Genomic DNA, 17,531 nt, shown 5'->3' on the forward strand with positions numbered 1-17,531 from the left:
AGCAAAAGCACCAGTTGGGTGTAAAATAGCAATGCATATAATGCACAATATCAGGCTCCAGTAATAATACAAATAAGTAATAACACAGCAGGAAAATAGACTGCATTGTGCATACCTGTAATTTTGTTTGGGAGATTACTGTGAGCTGGACACATGAACGGACAGAACATTTGAGCTAGTGGCTAAAGGAAATATTTGTAGAAAAAAAGCTAGATTAAGACATCCCTCGGCATTATATTCTGACCCATTCCACCACCGTTCCTCAATCTCTAGGGTCTCATTACTGATGTTGTAAACTAATAGTCACTCTCCTTCAGATCATGAAATGGTTGCCGTAAGGTCTTGCAATGTGATATTTTCAGCAGAGGAAGCAGATACGCATAAATATCAGATAATGAGATGTGATTTTGTGGATCATTCATGAGAAATCCCCTACCGGCAATCGACTAAAATATGTTTGGTCTAAGTAAAAAAATAAATAAATAAATAAACACTCTAGAAGCATTAGTTACAAGCATAGTTACATAAATTCATGTCAAAACAATTACGGAAACTAGATGAAACCATCTGTTTTTATAGAGCTGGTTTTTTGTAACGCTGGTACAAATGGTGTGTAATTACAGTCATATAAGTATTAGAACATTCCCTGAAATAGGCACTATATGAAATTATTTCCATATTACACTGTGAAGGTGTAATAATATATAATTAAGCAAGATGCTTTTGATTTATGAATGGGTCCGGTATGAGTTAGAGGCAGATGATTGTAGATCAGTGATGGGCAACCTTTTTAGCGTTGTGTGTCAAAAATCGGCAAAAAATCGAGCATGCTTTCCTACCTTTCCTCTTTTCTCCTTACAGCTCCTTTTCCTGCTCTTCGCTCCTCTTCTTCTTCAGTTCTTCTGTCTTCTTCCGAGGGCACGGGGTTCAGAGGGCACGGACAGCGGTGGGCGCGGCTTCAGTGTTGTGCGCCGGGATCTGACAACAAACCCCGGCGCACAACAGCTGTTGCCGCGCGGATCGCAAGGGAGCGGTATCGGAGGTCTTTAACAGACCTCCGGCTCCCATGAGTGATTTTAAGCCGGGTTCAAGGGAGATCCTTGAACCGGCTTAAAATCACTCAAGGGAGCCGGTGGTCTGTTAAAGACCTCCGATACCGCTCCCTTGCGAGCCTGCTCCTCCAGCGGCGGACATTACTGTCCGTCTCTGGAGGGGTGCCCCCTGATGAGCGGCACCCGGTGCGGACCCCCCCCCCCCCAGGTACGCTACTGCACGTCACGCCCCCCCCCCGTTCCTCCAGCACAGATTCTTTCATCCTCGGCGGCCGTGCAGGAGCCGAGGATGAATCGCATGAAATCCTGCGCGTGTCACCCCAAATGGCGTGTCATAGGTTCGCCATCACTGTTGTAGATTATCACAAGCAAGATTGACGTTAATTAGTTTAAGTACAAATATTACATCTATGTCCTCCATGAGAAAGATTGCTACTTTGAATGGCACCTGTGATCACAAAATTAAATACATTGTGCATTTTCTTCTAGCCATAGGCATGTTTGAAAGAGAAGTCAGAAGTATGGATGAACTAAACAGTTAAATATACCGTACAAGTCTCAATGTACCATATTGCTTTTCAGGATTCTAATTTCACTAATTCTTGTAATATACAGATTATATAACATATCGTTTTAGATTAAGGATATTTTATATATATATATATATATATATATATATATATATATATGTATGTATATTTACGGTGATTTAAACAAATTCACTTTTTTGTGTATAAGAAAATGTTCATATAGACTGGTCTGGTCCTCTGGCGGCGCTACATTGATGATGTACTGATTATATGGAAAAGGACACCAGAGGATCTCAATAAGTTTTTAGACTTTATAAATGACAACCAATACAATTTAAAATTTTCATCATGCATTCACCCTCAAGAAATTAATTTTCTAGATCTTACACTCTATATAGAGGAGGACATGATAAAATCCAAAACGTTCCTTAAACCAACAGATGGTAATAGTTACCGTATTTGCTCGATTATAAGACGACCCTGATTATAAGACGACCCCCCAAAATCTGAATATTAAATTAGGAAAAAAAGAAAAAGCCTGAATATAAGACGACCCCAAAGGAAAAAAGTTTTACCAGTAAATGTTAATTCATGTAAACTATTTTTTTAATAAAAGCTATGATTGAGAAAAATATTTTTTTTTGTTTTTATTTCCTTGTATTTTCCAACCTGTCCCCCAGTTACGCACATCTGCCCCCAGGCTTGCCACCCCAATATGGCACTGTGGCCCATGATATGCCTTTTAACCCTCTATATGCCACTGTGCCCCATGGTATGCCTTTTGACCCCCTATGTGCCACTCTGCCTCCAGAAATGCCTTATACCCCTATATCCCATTCTGGCATTTAGGGGGTTAAAATGCATATTATGGGGCAGAGTGGCATATAGGGAGGTATAAGGCATTTCAGGAGGCAGAGTGGCATTAAGGGAGTTAAAAGGCATTGTATAGAGCACTCTGCCTCCAGAAATGCCTTATACCCCTATATGCCACTCTGGCATTTAGGGGGTTAAAAGGCATATTATGGGGCAGAATGGCATATAGGGAGGTATAAGGCATTTCAGGAGGCAGAGTGCTCTATTAAATGCCCCCTTAACGCCACTCCAGAAATGCCCTATGCCCCCATTTAACACACACACACACACCCTATACCCCCATTTAACATACCCCCATTTAACACACACACACACACACACACACACACACTCTCTCTCGCTCCCCCCTTCCCCTCTCTCATCCCCCTCTCACCCCTCTCTCCCCCCTCTCTCCCCTCTCAGCCCTCTCTTACCGGTGCTTCCAGCCGGGGTAGCGGGTTGACGTCGCCTTCCGCTGCAGCCGCGAGGAGGTGGAGTTGGCAGCGGGGGTTTGTATGCGTCCGTCGCGTATACTTTCCCCGGCTGTCAGGGGTCAGAGATCAGAGTTCCCCGCACCGGTGCGGGGAACTCTGGTCTCTGACAGCCGGGGAAGGTCTACGCGAAGGACGCAGACAACCCCCGCTGCTAGCCACACCTCCTTCCGGCTGCAGCGGATGTTGTCTGCGCGGATCGCGTGGACGTCAACCCGCTGCCCCGGCAACACAGCAGGAAGCACCGGTAAGTGTGTGTGTGATGGGGGGGGGGTGAGACAGGAGGATCCAGGTCCCCTGCAGCGGTGCGGGGGATCTGGATCTTAGTCTCCTAATCAGACCTCTATTTGAGGTCTGATTAGAAGACGACCCCGATTAGAAGACAAGGGGTATTTTTCAGAGCATTTGCTCTGAAAAAAACCTTGTCTTATAATCGAGCAAATACGGTATATTGACTACGCCAGCTGCCATCCCCCACACTGGTTGCAGAATGTCCCTAAAGGACAATTCGCACATATCCGCAGGAATTGCACTAAGGACAATGATTTTTTTAACTCAAAGCGGATTATTAATGGATAAATTTAGAGAGAAATTATTAGAGAGAAAGAGCTTTTACAAAAACACCTGGATTGTACAATAAAGAAAAAGAGGGATTTTTTTCTGGGAGAAAGGGAACATAAATCTAAGAAAACGTTCGATTTTGCGCTCTTAACAAAATATAATGATAAGGCGTTTGAAATTAAAAAGGCAATAAAAAAATGCTGGCCTATTTTGCACCAAGATAACGTCTTAAAAAATCACCTCCCAGAAAAACCGAATATAATTTATAAGAAGGTTGAAAGTTTGAAATCAATTCTGGCCCCGAGCGTTCTGCCCCTAGTGACGGAAACCATAAAGGAAGATAACTCCTTTCTTAAAAAGAAAAATCCAGGGTTTTACAGATGCGGGAGATGCAAGCTTTGTAGGACGTGTTTAAAACAAGATAAAAAAAATCACTAAGTTCAAATGCTCTATCACCAAGAAAGAATATAACATTAGGCATTTTATTCACTGTGGGTCTAAGCAGGGGCGTAGCTAGAGTATTTGGCACCCGGGGCGGATCCTGTAAGTGGCACCCCCCCCCCAAAATGTAAAGACATCTACAAAATTATGTTGGCAAGAATATTTATTGAACCAATTTGTAAACTGTAAACAACAAGAAATCTGAAAAAATAAATTAATAATTTATAAGTAAAATAAACACGTTTAAATAACATTTACTGAACATATAATAGTGCTTTCTTTAATAACCCTCCAAAAAAAACGGCGTCCACATTGCCCACATAGAACCTGACCAGCACCCAAATTACACACACATAGGACGTGCCATATTTGCCCCCAAACAGCCCAGCATGAGTCAGCATTGTTCCCAAACAGCCGAGTGTACGCCATCTTTGTCTCATAAACACGCTACCTGTGCCATCTTTGTCCCATAAACACCCTGCTTATACCATCTTTGCCTTTTTGACAAATCAACTATACACCTATGATTAACACAAACACTTTTACAGTCACTCACTAATTCACTTTCATTCACACAATAATTTATTCTTTCACACAAATTATTTACACATATTCATTGATGCATTCTCACAAATCCCTTAAATCTCTCGCTCATTCACACAATTCATCCACACATTAATCCATTCGCTCTCATTCTGACTCTTTATTTCAATATTCTTATTACCTTCCTTTCTCCCTATCTACACATTCTCACCCCTTCTGCCCTATCTAGCCCTTCTCACTTCCTTCTCCCTATCTACCCCCTATCCCCCCCGTCTCACTCCCTTCTCCCTATCTACCCCCCCTAACTATCTACCCTCTCCCCCCTTTGAAGTTCACTTACCTTTCAGGAGTCCTGGTGTGGGGGTGCAAGGCCTCTGTCTCCCAGCTCTGCCACTGTATGGAACAGCATGGTAAGTGTGGATTGGTAAGTGTGGATTGGTAAATGTGTGAGAGTGCATAATTATATAATGAAAAAGACATTGGAAATGGTACAGCATAACACCCATCACTCTCACACATTTACCAATCCACACTTACCATTCCAGATGCCACACATACCAATCCACAGATTCCACACACACCAATCCACAGATTCCACACATACCAATCCACACATACCAATCCACAGATTCCACACATACCAATCCACAGATTTCACACTTACCAATCCACATTTACCAATACACATACCAATCCACAGATTCCACACATACCAATCCACAGATTCCACACATACCAATCCACAGATTCCACACTTACCAATCCACACTTACCAATCCACTCTCACTCTAACTGAATGATTTCCTACCTTTCCTCTTTTCTTCTTACAGCAGTCAGCTCCTTTTCTTTCTCTTCGCTCCTCTTCTTCTGTCTTCTTCCTGGTTCAGAGGGCACGGACGGCGGTGGGCTCGGCTTCAGTGTTGTGCGCCGGGATCTAACAAACCCCGGCGCACAGCAGCTGTTGCCGTGCAGATCGCGAGTGAGCGGTATCGGAGGTCTTTAACAGACCCCCGGCTCCCGGAGGTCTGTTAAAGACCTCCGATACCGCTCCCTTGCGAGCCTTCTCCTCCAGCGGCGGAAATTGCTGTCCGTCTCTGGAGGGGTGCCGGCAAGTTGGCACCCCCCTGATGAGCGGCACCCGGTGCGGACCGCCCCCCCCCCCGCCCCCCGCTAGGTACGCTACTGGGTCTAAGAACGTCATCTACCTCTTAGAATGCAGTTGTGGGATCCAGTACATCGGACGGACCACAAGGGAGCTGAAAGTTAGAGGCCTCGAACACCTCGGGGGTATACGCAACAATAGCCTAAAACACAGTGTTCCCAAACACTGTAACACTTGTAAGGATTTTTCCTTGGCTGATTTTAGGGTGATAGGAATAGATCTTGCCGCACCCCATTGGAGAGGTGGAGACTTGATACAGCTTTTGGCGAAGAAAGAGACAGAGTGGATCTTTAAATTTCAGACACATAAAAGGGGGGGGGTTAAATACTGACCTGGACATTCTAGCATTTATTAATGAATAAAAAAAAAAATCCACATTTTAAGCACTGAGACACATTTGAATGAGATGTAATGCACTTTATCATGTTGGCTTATAAGCTTTGCATTTGCACTTTTTTATATTTACTTACCTGGAATGATTTATTAGTTATGAACTACTCCTTTTCATGATGGAATTGTCCATTGCATAATAGAAAAAACAATGCACTTTCAATAAATAATGCACCTTTTAATAAATAATGCACCTTATATATATAAAATAATGCACTTTATAATGATAAGTACATTAGTTTTTGCACTTTCTCACATATCACTTACCTGAGATTGTGTATTATCCTCTTATTTGTGGTACCGTCTATAGTTTTTTAATTCTTCCTCTTACTCTTATCTCCATTTTTATAGACTGGTATATGTCACATATGGATCTATTTATATAAACTTATATTTTAGATATATATAGACTTATACTTTTGTCAGTTAGTAAGACACACAGAGCATGTTTCTTATTCAAGTCTTTTTTATTTGTGGGATGCAAAAGGGAAATATGTCCGTTCTGTTTTAAGTATGCTTCGTCCCGGGACCTCTAAGCGAGCTATGGCTGTATTCTTCCTCCTTTGACTTGCAAGTGCACATTGACTGTGTTCGCCGTCCACGGAGATCATAACGGCGAATGAGGGTTCCTGTGGAGACGTACAGGGACGTAGTGGCGTCATGACGTACAAAGACGGGATAACGACGAGACTCGGCCCTCTACGGATACAACGTTGTGACGTACCCGGAAGCACCCATATAATATGGACTACGGACTCCAATAACATTTTACTTTGATTTTATTTGGTTTTATTGAGTTTGATTTTATTATTTGTTTATTGTCTCCTGAAGAAGCCGACGTGCTATCGGCGAAACGCGTCGAGACTAATAAAGTTGGAAGTTTATAGCTGTCTACCGGAGTATCCAATTGATTTAGCTTGTGCACATTACTCTTTGAGTTGTGCTACTTCATCTTTGTAAGTGCAATTTTTATTTATTCGTTTTGCGGCTTAAAGATATTGCACCATCTTGGTTCTCCTTGGTTTTACAGCTTTCAAGACTTATTATACATCAAGTGTATTCAGAGTCCGTTTGATGAGCTTCATATATCCAGCCCATTTGTGAGTCGATCTTACACCTCATTAATATATCGTTTATTTTACGTATTACACTATTAGTATTTTCTTTTTTGTTCCCCCATGTATATGCGCTCCACTATTTGCTGTTGGATGTTTGAAAGAGAAGTCAGAAGTATGGATCAACTAAACAGTTAAATATACCGTACAAGTCTCAATGTACCATATTGCTTTTCAGGATTCTAATTTCACTAATTCTTGTAATATACAGATTATATAACATTAGGGCTGAAACAACTAATCGATAATTATCGATTAATCGGATCGATTTTTATCGATTATAAAAAGGTTTTTTTCAGAGCAAACGCAATGAAAAACTCCTCTCCTTATAATAATCCGATCTCAAACAGAGATCGGATTATAACACCGGAATCCAGATCCCCCGTAACGCTGCAGGAGACCTGGATTCCCCTCACTGTCGGCCGGTCTCTCACTTCCGTCTCTCTCCCCCTCCCATCTGCCTCCTCCCCCCTCCCATACACTGCTCTGCCTCTCTACCCGGCACTGTTACTGACAGGCACTTTCCCTGCAGCTTCATAGAAGCCTCAGTGTAAGTGAAGGTGAGTAACGGAGTCTGTCTGTGCGATGCAGACCCCCCACCGGCTGACAGAGAATCATCCTCTCTGACAGCCGGTGAGGGTCTGCATCGCACAGACAGACTCCGTTACTGCCCTTCACTTACACTGTGGCTTCTATGAAGCTGCAGGGAAAGTGCCTGTCAGTAACGGTGCCGGGTAGAGAGGCAGAGCGGTGTATGGGAGTGGGGAGGAGTCAGAGGGGTGTATGGGAGCCACCCTCCAATACACCACTCTGGCTCCTCCCCCTCTCATACGCCACTCTGCCTCTCTACCCGGCTCCCTAGTGTCTTGTCAGAAACGGAGGTTCACAGGAGGCAGAGTGGAGTATGGGAGGGGGGAGGGGGGAGGAGGCAGAGTGGAGTATGGGAGGGGGAGGAGGCAGAGTGGAGTATGGGAAGGGGGAGGAGGCAAAGTGATGTATGGGAGGGGGAGGAGGCAAAGTGATGTATGGGAGGGGGAGGAGGCAGAGTGGTGTATGGGAGGGGGAGGAGCCAGAGTGGAATATGGGAGGGGGAGGAGGCAAAGTGATGCATGGGAGGGGAGGAGCCAAAGTGATGTATGGGAGGGGGAGGAGGCAGAGTGGAGTATTAGAGGGGGGAGGAGCTAGAGTGGTGTATGGGAGGGGGAGGAGCCAGAGTGGTGTATGGGAGGGGGCGGAGCCAGAGTGGTGTATGGGTGAGTTATAGTGGTGTATGGGGGGTATTATGAATTTTTAGGGCATATAGGGGGTATAAGGCATATGGATATTAGGCATATCAGGGGGGCATAAACATATCTGGGGGTAAAAGGTATATCAGGGGGCTCAGTGGCATATAGGGGGTATAAGACATATCGATATTAGGCATATCAGGGGGGCATAAAACACATCTGGGGCAAAAGGTATATCAGGGGGCTCAGTTGCATATCACTGGCATATAAGGAGTATAAGGCATATCAGGGGCACAGTGGCATATCAGGGGGCACAGTGGAATCTGGCATATAAGAGGTATAAGGCATATATGGGGGCAGAGTGGCAAGCTGGGGGTCAGATGTGCATAACTGGGGGCAGTTTGGTAAATAAAAAAATTTAAACAAGGCTTTTTTCTCAGTTTTTATTAAATATGAAAAATAGTTAACATATGAATTAATATTTACTAATAACTTTGTATTAAAACCTAGTTTGAGAAACACTGTGTTTGGGTTCTTGTAGCATTTATTATTATGTCAGTAAAATAAGAAGGTGAATAGAGAGAGGCCATTGCAATAAAGAGATGAAAGTGTAAATTGTACGTTTTTTATTGCAATTTTTCTTCAATTTAAAATAATGTATTTTTTTTATCCGATTAATCGATTAATCGACAAAATAATCAGCCAACTAATCGATTATTAAAATAATCGTTAGTTGCAGCCCTATATAACATATCGTTTTAGATTAAGGATATCTTATATATTTATATATATATATATATATATATGTATGTATATTTACAGTGATTTAAACAGATTCACTTTTTTGTGTATAAGAGAATGTTCATATAGACTGGACTAATTGAAGATGGAGACTAAACACGACGATTTTAGAGCTTTAATCTTTGTAACATAATCTGAAGATCCCAGATTGAATTAAAATCAGGGAATTTTATACCCCATCATCTGGCATAAGAACGTTTTTTTTTCAATTATTATTTTCCTTAATTACAAGTAAAATTAACAGAAATTTAAAAATATATATATTTTAAATTTTGAGCCATAGCACTACACATTTTGAAGTTTGGGTTTTTTTTGGTTAAAAAAGGTATAACATCATTTAGAATGCAAAAACATTACTTCCATTCATTAATTTAGATTCTTAGTTTTATTTTGTTCACAAATAGAACTAGAGTCTCTTAGTGGATGCACTAAAGCTACACAGTATTGCCAGGGCTATAACCAAGAGTTATGTGTTAAAGCACCGGTGCGAAAAGTATTTAACTGGCGTTCTGGAGATAAATTACCGAGCATACCAGCAACCTGTCCTTTGCTATAGATGAAACAAATACTAAATAATTTAATAAAAAGTTTGCATTTATATCCGAATATAGACAAGTTAGGTGATGCATCTACAACAAGGCAAAAGAAAAATTTCCACGCATGATTAAGATAATGGGATGGGCATTAAGATATCCTTAATCTAAGACGAGATCAACAATTTATTAAAGTCTGAGTTTTATGCCAGGAAAGACGGGCAAATGGTAAGAAGGTACCTAGAACAAATCACTGCAAACCATGTGTAGCTATACTGACACACACCTAATAAACTAGGCAGCATCCTCTGTGCATCTATATATACACTTATATTATATATATTATATATATTATATATATTATATATATATATATATTGTGTGTGTGTGTGTGTGTGTGTATGCCAGAGAACGAATGACAGCATGATGTGTGCATCATACATAATGTCATTCCTTATCAATATTAAGCCAATAAAGTTAACAAATCCTTAGGACACGAATGTGTAATAAATGGGAAAAATAGTGTCTTCTGTGTACACTGTGCAGGTGAGTGACGAAGTAATGTGTGATGTACAAAGCATCATAATATGAAGTCCATGAGAAGGGACTGATATTAGGTGGAAGAAGCGATTAGGGATCCCAAAGAATGATGAATTGGAGAGTAAATCGTAAACCCCGTGGAATACCTGAACCTTTTAACCCCTTCGCGACCTTTGCCGGTTCAGGACCGTCATAACAAGAAGGTCACTAAATGACCTTTGACGGTCCTGAACCGTCAAAAAATTAAATAAGCTTAGAAAGTGATCAAGGATCACTTTCTTCGCTTAAACGGCCTTGCTGCAATGCCTCGATGTCGAGGCATTCAGCAAGGCCGAGATCGGCATCGGGGGCCATGTCTGGCCCCTCCCCGGGGCGTCAACAGCCGCCATACATTGTATGGCGGCGGACGCCCGTTTTAAAAGCGTTTAGGAGGCGATCAACGATCGCCTCCTAAACTTAAATGGTGTCGCTGGAATGCCTCGATCAGGAGGCATCCAGCGACACCAAACACTTACCTTTAGGTGGGCTGTGACCGCTCCGGAGAGCGGTCACAGCCGCCGCTGCCGGTGATCTTCGCCATCAAGCAAGATGGCGGCGGCCCGGGAAATAAAACAATAGAGACGAAAAAGTTCGCTAGAGGGTCTCCAGACCCTCTAGAGAACTGGCTCCACTTGCTGGTTGAATACAGGTACTGCATTCAACCATGCAAGTCAATGGAGCCCAGCTTTCTAATCACTATGTGATTAGTAAAATAGTCAAAAAAAAAATAAAAAATGGAAAAAAAATTAAAAAAAATTTGCTAACATTTAAAAATAATTATGCAGTGATGTCACTAGATGAACCATCCAGTACCAGCAAAATGTGTAAAAAAAAATATAAAAAAAGTATTAAAAAAATAAAATAAAATTAAAAAATAAAGTTTATTATTTTGAGCAAGTGCTAAAATTTCTCAAAAAATCTCAACAAAGAGTTAAAATAAAAGCACTTCAAATACCCAAGGGGTGTCTAATATATAAAAAAAATGGCTGATGGGGTAAATTGGAGTGGCCTAGCTCAAAGATAGGGCATAGGTACAGACTGACCAAAATGGAGAAAAAAAGCGCACTTCCCAAATGTGGCATTTTAAATCTGAAACAACCCGACAAACCCATGCATGTCGGGTATCACTGCACTCAGGAGATGCTCCTGAACACACATTGGGGGGGTGTTTGACAGTGGCATATACCAGAACCTGTATATCTATAACTAAAGTACAATTTGTGTGAAAAAAAAATAAAAAAAAATTACTATTACAAAGTTTAGTTCTATAATTGGTGCATGGAAAGGGTTAAAATAACAGCATTTGGAATACCCTGGGGTGTCTAGTTTTCAAAAATATATGGTTTGAATGGGTTAAATTGAGTTAACCGGCTTCAAAGATATTCCAAAGAGGAGAGGGAGGCACAATGACCAAATGACCACCTGAATTACGCATGCCCCAAAAGTAGCCTTTTACCAGCCGAACAATCTGACAAACCCATGCATGTGGGGTATCGATGTACTCAGGAGATGTTGCTGAACACATATTGGGGTGTTGTTTGACAGTGACATATACCAGAACCTGTATATCTATAACTAAAGTACAATTTGTGTGGAAAAAAAAATTAAAAAAATTACTATTACAAAGTTTGACAAAGTGTAGTTGTATAATTGGTGCATGGAAAGGGTTAAAATAACAGCATTTGGAATACCCTGGGGTGTCTAGTTTTCAAAAATATATGGTTTGAATGGGTTAAATTGAGTTAACCGGCTTCAAAGATGTTCCAAAGAGGAGATGGAGGCAGACTGACCAGATTTGTTAAAAAAGATTTGGAAATCATAAAACGCTGCTTGTACTTATTGCCCTATAACGTACAAAAAACAGCAAAAAAACATAAAAACATTGGGTATCTCTAAACTCAGGACAAGTAGTAGAATCTATTTAGCTAGTTTTTTTACTTGCTTTTTTAGGTGAGTAAAAGATTTTTCAAATAAAAGTCATAAAATGTCTTTTTTTTCAATTTTTCACCATGTTTTTTTTATTTTTTTTATAGTAAATAAGATGATACGATCAAAATAATGGTATCTGAAGAAAGCCCATCTTGTCCTGAAAAAAACAATATATAACTTATGTGGGTACACTAAATGGGTGAGGAGAAAATTACACCTGAACACAAGCACCACAAAAGTGTCAAAACAGCCTCGGTCCCACAGGGTAGAAAACGAAAAATGAGCCCGGTCCTTAAGGGGTTAAACCCACGGCTTCATTTTAAGCGATTAGCCTGTTTTTTTAATACAAATACACACTGCAAGCACGCGTGGGACATGTCATCACTCACCGGGTACCAGATCCTCTTCCTCCCCGGCCGCCATCGCAGTAATTTACTGAGGTACACAGAGTGATTTATATGTGCAGTGCCGACAGCCGGACAACTGGTGTAAACTCATTGACAGCCCGCTTGCCTAAAGCAGCGGAAGGTCGCTCGTCCGTCAGGGATCTGCGACCGGAAGTAAACAAACTGCCGGTCTATAGCAACGGGGGTGGGAGAAGCAGAAGAACAGGAGGAGGTGAGTGTCCTTATCTGGCGACACCTGGTGGCCGGAGGGCTTCACTTCGGTGTCGTGAGTGCTCAGTAGTGTACCGAGTAGGATCGGGCGTTAAACAGACTGCAGTGTGTCTAGTAACGGTGCACAGAAAGGGATGCAAAACGGAAGGAAAGAGACTTTAGGCAATACGGAGGCTGTCCTTTCAGGTTCAGTTTCTCCTCTCTCATATGTCAAGCATCACAGCACCTCACATTAAAAGAAAAATAGTACTCATGGTTTCAATAATTACAGCACAATTTTTCCTTTAAATAATAACATTTCAGGGAAAGAAAATGTAAAAATAACGAGCAGGATGACATCTTGTGTTGTTCACATTTTTTTTATATAAATAAAGCTGTGAGTGGCATACAGTACTCTGGCAGTGGAAGGGTTAAATGTGTTGCGTGGTGGATGGAACCTCTTCTGTCGGCTATCGTTGTGACATCATAATTGAAGCTTCAGGTAATACACTGGTTTTCCCCACCGAGTGCCATTTTGAAGGGCCATCCCAAGACAGCTGTCTTCCTGGCAAAGCGAACTGCAGAGTGTCGGCTACCCGGCAAAGAGATTTGCAGAGTGTCAGCGTTCCAGCAAGAGATCTGCGAAGCACATGAAGCGTGTGAATTATTTTTTTTTTAATTATATATACAACATCTTATGATCGATGAACACAATTTATAATTATTTTTTTTGTTTGTTGTTTTTTTGTTTTAATGTAGTCAGAGTTAACCTCTTAGTGCCCAGAGGGAAGGGTAGTTCTTCCAGCCATGGTTCCCCAGAGGTTTCCTCCTAAAAATGGGGGTTTTCCTCTCCTCCGAGCTGAAGAATGACTCTTTGTGAGTCCAGAGGTAGCTCCTTCTCTGTCCCCTTGCCCCTATCCATACAATGTTTTTTTTTATTATATAATAAAGTTTTGATTGTCCCCAACATTGATGTGTATGAGTAATTATTTCAAAATCATAAAAGGGATTAATTACTTTTAGTTCAAATATATTATTTCCTACTTAGAGGGTGGTAGGTAAATGGAAGTGGAAGGGGCTAATACACAAAAGTGCAGCTTCTCCAGTACCCTGGGTCACTACAGGGAAGCTTGGGGTCATGGGAGCGGTGTTGCAGCATGTCCCACTACCTGCCCACTTCAACAATGGCGTGTGGCTAGCCCCACCCATGCTGCCAGCTGGACCACCCAGTGATGTCAACAGGACTGCCCACCAAGTCAACAGGACTGCCCACCAAGTCAACAGGACTGCTCACCAACATCAGCAGCACCGCCAACCTGCATCCCACAAAGAGGGCTCTGGGTACCAGGACCCTAATGTTCCAATGTATGCTAAATAAAGAAGCAGAGGCTCAGCACTATGTATGCTAAGACAGTGAGGGAATTTAAACATGGATCGGATAGGCATATAGTTATTTTGAATCAAGACCAGGCCGAGTGCTGATTAAGGTTTGAACCTTTCTGTTATGGGCAAAAAAGCATACTAGATGGGTCGAATAAATGTTGTTCAGCTTTGATGTTATGGAGGGCAGGATTTTGTAAGGCAAACAATTTGGATTGGGACAGGCCCAGTAAAACTAGCGCTTACACACTCACATTAAAATATTCTCATGCATCTGCAGCCTTATCTTATCCGCACACCTGGGAACTCTCTGGCTCCGACTGCCCAGAGCCCACCTTGCAGGATGCGGGTAGGAAGGCCTTCCTGACATCACCTGCCCCACCGATGTCATTGGTGGATCCCATCAACATGCAGGAGAAGTGGGCATGATGTGGGGCGTACCGCATTGCTGCTCCTGTGACCCGGGGTTTCCTGATCCAGGGAAACAGTGCTTCACCCCAAGTCTCCAGATGGAACCCAGAGAGTTCCCAGATATGCTCGTCTGGAGACTTTCCTTAGGGAAACCAATGATTCTGAGCTCATAGAAAAGTGGGCATCTAAGAAAGAAAGGTGAACCAATGGGTTTGGTTCCTAAAGAGCCATTGACCCTCATAAAAAGACCAAGGGTGTATGCTATTGCTTTTTTTTCATTCATTCTGTTAATATTAACATTGCTCTGAGCAATCTTTTTCCCCATCATCTTTGCTGTCCAGGTACCACACATTTTGGCTATTCTTAACAAAATATTCTACCACTTTTTCTTGGGTTCCTTAAGGATATTTAAATGCTGTATCTCTAATGTGATACATAGATGTAACATTTGTTTACCAGAATTATTGAGCACTCAGCCAGTGAAATGGTTAATTACTCTTTTTACAGTGGGTATAACTAAAACTTCACAATTCCTCTTCTATTCGGTCCTTTGGACCCACTTACAAATACATACTCACGTGAAAACATCCTCCACAGCCTTACCTTGTCCAAAGACTTTCCATTAGCACACAGTGCGAGCAGCCATTACTCGGGCCAGCCCCTGCCCCTTATCCTGCTGGTTGCACAGGGTGCACTACATGAGCATACCTGGGAACTTTCTAAATCAGCTGTCCTCAGATTCTCCAATACCGGTCCTCATGGAAACCTTGACTTCTCATTATTTATTGAGTCACCTCCAGTCAAGCAGGCATATCAACCATAACATACCGGAAGCAAAAGCACCAGTTGGGTGTAAAATAGCAATGCATATAATGCACAATATCAGGCTCCAGTAATAATACAAATAAGTAATAACACAGCAGGAAAATAGACTGCATTGTGCATACCTGTAATTTTGTTTGGGAGATTACTGTGAGCTGGACACATGAACGGACAGAACATTTGAGCTAGTGGCTAAAGGAAATATTTGTAGAAAAAAGCTAGATTAAGACATCCCTCGGCATTATATTCTGACCCATTCCACCACCGTTCCTCAATCTCTAGGGTCTCATTACTGATGTTGTAAACGAATAGTCACTCTCCTTCAGATCATGAAATGGTTGACGTAAGGTCTTGCAATGTGATATTTTCAGCAGAGGAAGCAGATACGCATAAATATCAGATAATGAGATGTGATTTTGTGGATCATTCATGAGAAATCCCCTACCGGCAATCGACTAAAATATGTTTGGTCTAAGTAAAAAAATAAATAAATAAATAAACACTCTAGAAGCATTAGTTACAAGCATAGTTACATAAATTCATGTCAAAACAATTACGGAAACTAGATGAAACCATCTGTTTTTATAGAGCTGTTTTTTTGTAACGCTGGTACAAATGGTGTGTAATTACAGTCATATAAATATTAGAACATTCCCTGAAATAGGCACTATATGAAATTATTTCCATATTACACTGTGAAGGTGTAATAATATATAATTAAGCAAGATGCTTTTGATTTATGAATGGGTCCGGTATGAGTTAGAGGCAGATGATTGTAGATCAGTGATGGGCAACCTTTTTAGCGTGGTGTGTCAAAAATCGGCAAAAAATCGAGCATAACTCGCATGGTGTGTCACTTCGACAAAAAAACATAATTTTGCGCAATTTATAGTTTAAATTACAAAAATGGTACAGCATAACACCCATCACTCAATCCACACGCATACACCAATCCACACGCATACACCAATCCACACGCATACACCAATCTACACACATACACCAATCCACACACATACACCAATCCACACATATACCAATCCACACACATACCAATCCACGCACATACCAATCCACACACATACCCCAATCCACACACATACCCCAATCCACACACATACCCCAATCCACACACATACACCAATCCACACACATACACCAATCCACACACACATACACCAATCCACACACACATACACCAATCCACACACACATACACCAATCCACACACATACACCAATCCACACACATACCCCAATCCACACACATACCCCAATCCACACACATACCCCAATCCACACATATACCCCAATCCACACATACATACCAATCCACACACATACCAATCCACACACATACCAATCCACACACATACACCAATCCACACACACATACCAATCCAGTCTCACTGTATGCTTTCCTACCTTTCCTCTTTTCTCCTTACAGCTCCTTTTCCTGCTCTTCGCTCCTCTTCTTCTTCAGTTCTTCTGTCTTCTTCCGAGGGCACGGGGTTCAGAGGGGACGGACAGTGGTGGGCGCGGCTTCAGTGTTGTGCGCCGGGATCTGACAACAAACCCCGGCGCACAACAGCTGTTGCCGCGCGGATCGCAAGGGAGCGGTATCGGAGGTCTTTAACAGACCTCCGGCTCCCATGAGTGATTTTAAGCCGGGTTCAAGGGAGAGCCTTGAACCGGCTTAAAACCCCCCTGATGAGCGGCACCCGGTGCGGACCGCCCCCCCCTGCTAGGTACGCTACTGCACGTCCCGCCCCCCCCCCCGTTCCTCCAGCACAGATTCTTTCATCCTCGGCGGCCGTGCAGGAGCCGAGGATGAATCGCATGAAATCCTGCGCGTGTCACCCCAAATGGCGTGTCATAGGTTCGCCATCACTGTTGTAGATTATCAAAAGCAAGATTGACGTTAATTAGTTTAAGTACAAATATTACATCTATGTCCTCCATGAGAAAGATTGCTACTTTAAATGGCACCTGTGATCACAAAATTAAATACATTGTGCATTTTCTTCTAGCCATAGGCATGTTTGAAAGAGAAGTCAGAAGTATGGATGAACTAAACAGTTAAATATACCGTACAAGTCTCAATGTACCATATTGCTT

The 17,531-nt window shown here is 42.1% G+C and overlaps 1 long non-coding RNA gene across 1 annotated transcript; it reads right to left on the reverse strand.

Moving 5' to 3' along the window:
* Positions 1-6,470: 6,470 nt before the first annotated feature.
* On the reverse strand, positions 6,471-12,691 carry LOC128474541 (uncharacterized). The gene is made up of 2 exons (XR_008346362.1): positions 12,595-12,691; positions 6,471-6,651 (listed from the first exon to the last, which is right to left on the reverse strand). It is a non-coding gene; the product is annotated as an uncharacterized LOC128474541 (long non-coding RNA).
* Between the last annotated feature and the right edge of the window lie 4,840 nt (positions 12,692-17,531).

Source organism: Spea bombifrons, chromosome 2 (genome assembly GCF_027358695.1).
Source record: "Spea bombifrons isolate aSpeBom1 chromosome 2, aSpeBom1.2.pri, whole genome shotgun sequence".
In the NCBI taxonomy this organism is placed as follows: Eukaryota; Metazoa; Chordata; class Amphibia; order Anura; family Pelobatidae; genus Spea; species Spea bombifrons.